At 37.0% G+C, this 5,669-nt stretch overlaps 1 long non-coding RNA gene across 5 annotated transcripts; it reads left to right on the forward strand.

Moving 5' to 3' along the window:
- The first annotated feature begins 642 nt into the window (after positions 1–642).
- LOC110877099 lies at positions 643–5,669 on the forward strand. 5 transcript variants are annotated; one of them, XR_002556756.2, is made up of 9 exons: positions 643–1,277; positions 1,868–2,000; positions 2,074–2,149; positions 2,222–2,558; positions 2,967–3,140; positions 3,394–3,520; positions 4,407–4,551; positions 4,803–5,157; positions 5,330–5,669. It is a non-coding gene; the product is annotated as an uncharacterized LOC110877099 (long non-coding RNA). The 5 variants fall into 5 exon arrangements; XR_002556757.2 differs by having other exon boundaries at positions 4,803–4,939; XR_002556753.2 differs by having other exon boundaries at positions 4,803–5,669.

Here is a 5,669-nt window from a genome sequence, read left to right on the forward strand (position 1 = left end):
CCAAAATTCGTTCCAGATCTGTAAAATACGAAGCATATGTCGTGTTTTTTAAGTCGCCGAAAACCAGACCCTAAAGCACCTGAGTCGACTTTGCAGCAAATCCAAACCCTAAAACACATGCCCTAAATGCACATCCGACATTAATAACACCACCACACCATCATACGCATTAATATTAACAGTAATCCACTGTAAATCAAATGAAAATCGAAGGAAGATATGATGGAACCTGAGGAATTCAAGAGAAAGAGATGAATTTGGGGACTAAAAAATGTGGGTTCTGAGAAGCCATTAAAGCGAAGAAAATAAAGCGGTGCAAATGGGAGTAAGGTAAACGTGGAGAGTTGTTTTGAAGATCCGACTCTCTCTCTCTCTCTCTCATTGTTTTCTCCCTCTTTCAAAGCCATTTAAAATTTAAAATTGAAACACGCCACTCAAAAGAACCTCTTTAAAGTATGTTGGTTTGTTTAAATTTTAAGAGGTTTAAATTTCAAAAAACCTTATCACTACAATTAAGAGGTTTAAATTTTAAAAAGCTTTCCCGCTCAGTTAACTATAAAATTTTGTTACTCCTTTAAAGTATGTTAGTTTGTTGATATATTTAATTATACATATATTAAAAAACAAACCTTATCAATAGTACCTCCAACCACATCCCCACAACAGCCACGGGACAAACCTAATGAATACTGTGAAACCTCAGCCGACACCTCCTACGTTTCTTCTCTGCATATCTTGAAGAAACCCTAACACACATCTCAAGTTCAGCCACACATCAAGTCTCTATCTCTCTCCCTCTGGCAACTCCGACCACCGGAGTGAGCTCCGGCGACAAGCACATACCCAGCTCCGGTTCTCTTCTCCAGCCGCATACCCACCTCCAATCTCTGGTCTCTCCTTAAAATCAACACGACAGATAGAGAGAGAGAGAGAGAGAGAGAGCCTGAAACAGAGACTAAGAAAGAGAGAAAGTGAGAAAGCAGAGAAAAAGAGAGGGAGATGTGGAAGAAAGATCGACTGTTCACGAAACGGCAGCTCTCCGGCGAACGGCCGGTGTCCGGCGAGGGTGAGAGCGGTGATGAAGTGGTGGCTCGAAGTCGAAATAGAGACGGAGAGGGTCAAGACGGTGGGCGCGTTCTTCCAAAAACCCACCCAAAACCTAGAGAGAGAAGGATCAGGGGAGTGTCCGGTCGGCCAGTCGTTCCTCCAATGGCGCGTGCACCATCACGCCACACAGATCAGAAGTCCGATTTCGAAGACATGGTGACAGTTTGGAGGTATTGAGAATGTTTTGTGATATGTCCATTTAGCTTCAATTTTGTGAACTTGATGTCTGATTGCTTTGGTTTTGTTGTTGTCTTACACTTTGTTCATGTTAGATTTGTTTATTATGTTCTATACAATCTTTTAATAAGATGTGGTAGTGTTAGTGTGCCGATTGTGTGAATTGATTGTTCAAGTGTCGACTGAGGTTGAAACTCTTTTGCTTGGCTGCAAACATGTGTTTATTGTTTATGTTTTCTCTTGTAGTCGCTTACGTAGTTGTTTTAAGTGCCAATTTTCATCTGTCTGTTAACATTTTAAAAGGTTCAGTTAGTTCGTCTTATTCGCCTAACCCAAAAAGGGTGCTATGTAGTTCAGTTGACAAGTGAAACAGAGTAATGTGGGTCACAAACATACGGGTCATTTAATATTTTGTTGGATACACAGTACGATTTTGTTTTGATGACATTTAATGTAGTTCTGACACTTTAAAAGATTTAGTTGATTCGTCTTAGTCACCTATTGGCTATTTTATGTATACCTTGAACTTTATCATCTTTTATACTTTTAATACTTTTATCACTAGCTAATTGCATGGTTTAAGGGTTGCGAAACAGGTACTTATATTACCCACCAAGTGTTTGATTAAATGTCTATGGCACCGTCGCCATGACCTGCACTGCCAGTATCGGAGCCTTAATCGACCGGAGACACCATCAAAAGTACTTCGTAATTTGGTTAGTTGCTTCTATTAAATCTGTTATGCTTTCTACCACTTCTCACTGACCTAATTTTCATCATTCTGTATAGACTTTTAAGAGAAGGAACCGAGGTAAAAACAAGTCAAGTTCGTTCGTGCTCCAACTGTCGCAGGTGTTGCCCTAAGGTCAGTTCTGTTTCTATATTTGCTTTGTTATATGTGTTGTCACCTATAATCTGAATAATTTGTTGAATACAGAAGGATTGGGTGTAGAATTGTACCGTTTGGGTGTAGATGGTGGGTTGGTATGAGGGATTCCTTGATGAAATTAGGTGCTCTGGTGTTTTGATATGACGACATGCAGCAAAATGACTAAGATGGCGGCTCGAGAGTTTTCCGGTGGTCTCCGTCTGTTTCCAGCAAAGATTGTCAGAACCCGAATCTTAGTTTTTTTTTTTCGGTGAACTAGACTATTTTTAAGATCAATCTATGGTTGCATGTCATTATTTGACTTAGATGTTGCTACGCCACCCGTAGTCCCGTAACCCCAGTAGTGGAAGTAACGCTGGTCACGTTAATTGGAGGCTTATTGAAGGTAATCATTTAAGTGCGAAACTGTATTGACATCATTCATTGCTGAATATATAATCTCAAACTTGGTGTTTACCACACATGCATAAGACTGAATCATAAGTTACAATATATATTGCTGAATATATATTATAAACAAACAAACAAGCAGTCAACAAACGCTGGTTTTATTCATTGTGTTACTTTTATTGATATAGCATAATATATAATCTCAAAGTTGGTGTTTACCACACATGCATAATGCATTACAATTCTGATTAAAGATCTCAAAAATAGGGTAGTAAAAGCGTCGACATTGGATATGCAACGGCTTCTTATTTTGAATCTTAAGTTAACTTACGTATTTTAGTGGAAGGTTTATACTTTATACTTATGTTATCCTAAAGAAGCTCATTTTTGTTATGATCTGCAGATTTTGTTGATAAATGAGCAGGTACAATCCGCAAAATGTGTCTAGAAAAACGGAGTGATCACCGGTTATGCATTGACAAAGCGAAGTGAAGACTATTCTCTGTGGTCTGCACCACACTTAATTCCAGTGTTCTTCATTTTTAGGCGGTGGATTTGGGATTTATATAATGCAAAGGTATGTGGTTCGCAAATTTATTAAAATCCTCTATCTATGTTGGAACATATGTGTGAATTCCAGTCAGATCCTGTTGTTTTACACTGCGGAAGTAGTGGAACAAGACTAAATGTATATGAATGGATGCCAAAAAGTCGCGTTCCAACTAACAGTTATAGCAATTTGGAATTCCAGTTTTGCTCTTCATTATTTACATAGCAATTAAATGAAAATTCACGACTTTTAATATTAATTTTTGGTGTGTATTGTTCAGGGAAATGATGCATACAAGAAAAGATAGTGGAATAAAGATGTAACATGTTATACTGAAGCTAACAAGTTGGATGAATCAATGCTCCTTTCTACTTCAACGGAGTAGCTACCTACGTAGAATTAGGATGGTATGCTTTCATTGTCTTAGATTTTTTTAGTCCCACTTAGAGGTATTCACAGTCCGGTTTTGATGGTCCTTAGGTCAAACCGTAAGCCAAACCGTTTGTAACAGTTTTTGAAAAAAAAAAAAAGAACCGTTAAACCTTAAAACCAAACCAAATCGTTACTAACGGTTTGCTTCCGATTTGATTTCACGTTTGGACTTTATTAATTTTTTTTAAATTCAATGCGTAATTTTTAAAATGAACTGCCAAGATAAATAACATAACATTTATTCACATAAACATAAACGAGTATAAATAAAAACTATAAAGCGCTTCAAATATGAAACATAGCCAAAGATGAAAGCTTTGTGCTACAACAAAAGCTTTATGTTATTTATTACAAGTTAAGGCCTAGGGTTCCACTTCAAATACTTTTTACCATTGTTTTAATTAAATAAGCATAACATAAATCACAAATAGTAAAATGCTATATTATTTAGCATTGTTTTAATTCAACTAGGCATAATAAAATATATCATTTAATGTTACGACTTACGATCCTGTCTGGTATTATATGCCCGGTTATTCGTATAAACCAAACTGTTCGCTACGTTTAAAACTTTGAAACCGACCGACCGAAAAGTGAGAAAAAACTGAACATTAAACCAAACCGATGACCAGTTTGGATGGTTTCACGGTTTTAAACCCAACCGTGAACACCCCTAATCCTACTTAATAAGAAGGTTAGCAATCATGCAAGTTCTTTCTTCTAGCGAGCGTTTAGTAAATCATTTTGTAAGAGATAGTATTTTGATATGCTATTTTTCCGGCTTGAACATGTGATCAAACTTTATTTAACTTGAAATATAACAGTTTATTCTCTATCCTTTTCCCCTGATCCGAACAATAGGGAGACTAAAGCTGGTAAGTTTCATTGCCATCAAGAAGCGCCAAGGAAGATTTGAAGACACTGGTGGCGAGACGACATCGATGGAAGAGATGGTCAGGGTGGGCCATAGCAATAGCATAGTAATAACCGACTGAACCCATATGAGGTAAATCTGAGCATCAATTTTTTAAAATCCCTTCACTCCATCAGAATATATGTCATGTATAACGAACCCAAGTGTCCTAAATAATACTATAGTCGAATCAGAACCAATACGAGCCGGATGTTCTCATGCTATTATACTATTAATACATCATATGATGTACTATTTTACTTCGTCAAAAGTGCCGGCATGTAATACAAACAAATCTCATGATATGTTTGTGAATGTTAATGACGAACTTTGATTATATGCAGATGCTAAGAATAGGTGCCAGAGCAGTTCAAGGGGAGGGCAGCTTATTATTTAGAAGAAGAGGGCTTCACTTATGACGGTGCTCACACCATCGACAAATCCAACATATGTTACTACATTCTTTCACTTCTAATATATGGTAACAATAATCAAGATTAAGCCTGGCTAAACAGGTTCGGTCAAATAACATGTCAAAACGGGTCGTTTTACCTTTTAAGAAGTATTTGTTTGCTTCCGAGTCAAAATCTTTTCTACCTAAATTGAGCTTGGGTTGAAACAAGTCGATTTAGGGAAAAGACAATCAAAATGGGTTTGTTTGTATGACGGACTGACGGTGCTGACACCATCTACGAAGCTGTAAGTTACACAAATCAATTTGCTTGACAAACAAAATTACCTGGAACAGTTTTTATTTTTGGAAAAATGAGTCTGTGATTGTCAAGAGTAATAAAGATTAATCTTTGGTTTATATATATATATGTATGTTTGTTCTCATTGTGTGGTTCTACTTTAATGTGTAAAATCGCAGAAGGTTGAAGTTGAGGCAAGAACTAGTAAAGCTCAAGAGGGAAACCACAAGATATGGTCTAAATATCAAGAATTAGGTGTAGTTTATATGAATTTGATAATTTCTTCAAAATATTGTATTGGGCTTAGATGAATTTTTTTCTTAAGACCAAATACCCACCAGCCACGGTCCACGTGTAAAATAGTGTAATCATTTAACTATGTACATACGAACCTCAGTTTAACCTGTTCCTCCTGCGCCCTGTTCATCCCGCGCAACGCAAAAAATGTTTGCAGCCGTAGCTTATGAAATCTAACATGTAATGTCGCGCAACGCGCGACAACGAATTCCCCTAGTTTAA

Source organism: Helianthus annuus, chromosome 9, assembly GCF_002127325.2.
Source record: "Helianthus annuus cultivar XRQ/B chromosome 9, HanXRQr2.0-SUNRISE, whole genome shotgun sequence".
In the NCBI taxonomy this organism is placed as follows: domain Eukaryota; kingdom Viridiplantae; phylum Streptophyta; class Magnoliopsida; order Asterales; family Asteraceae; genus Helianthus; species Helianthus annuus.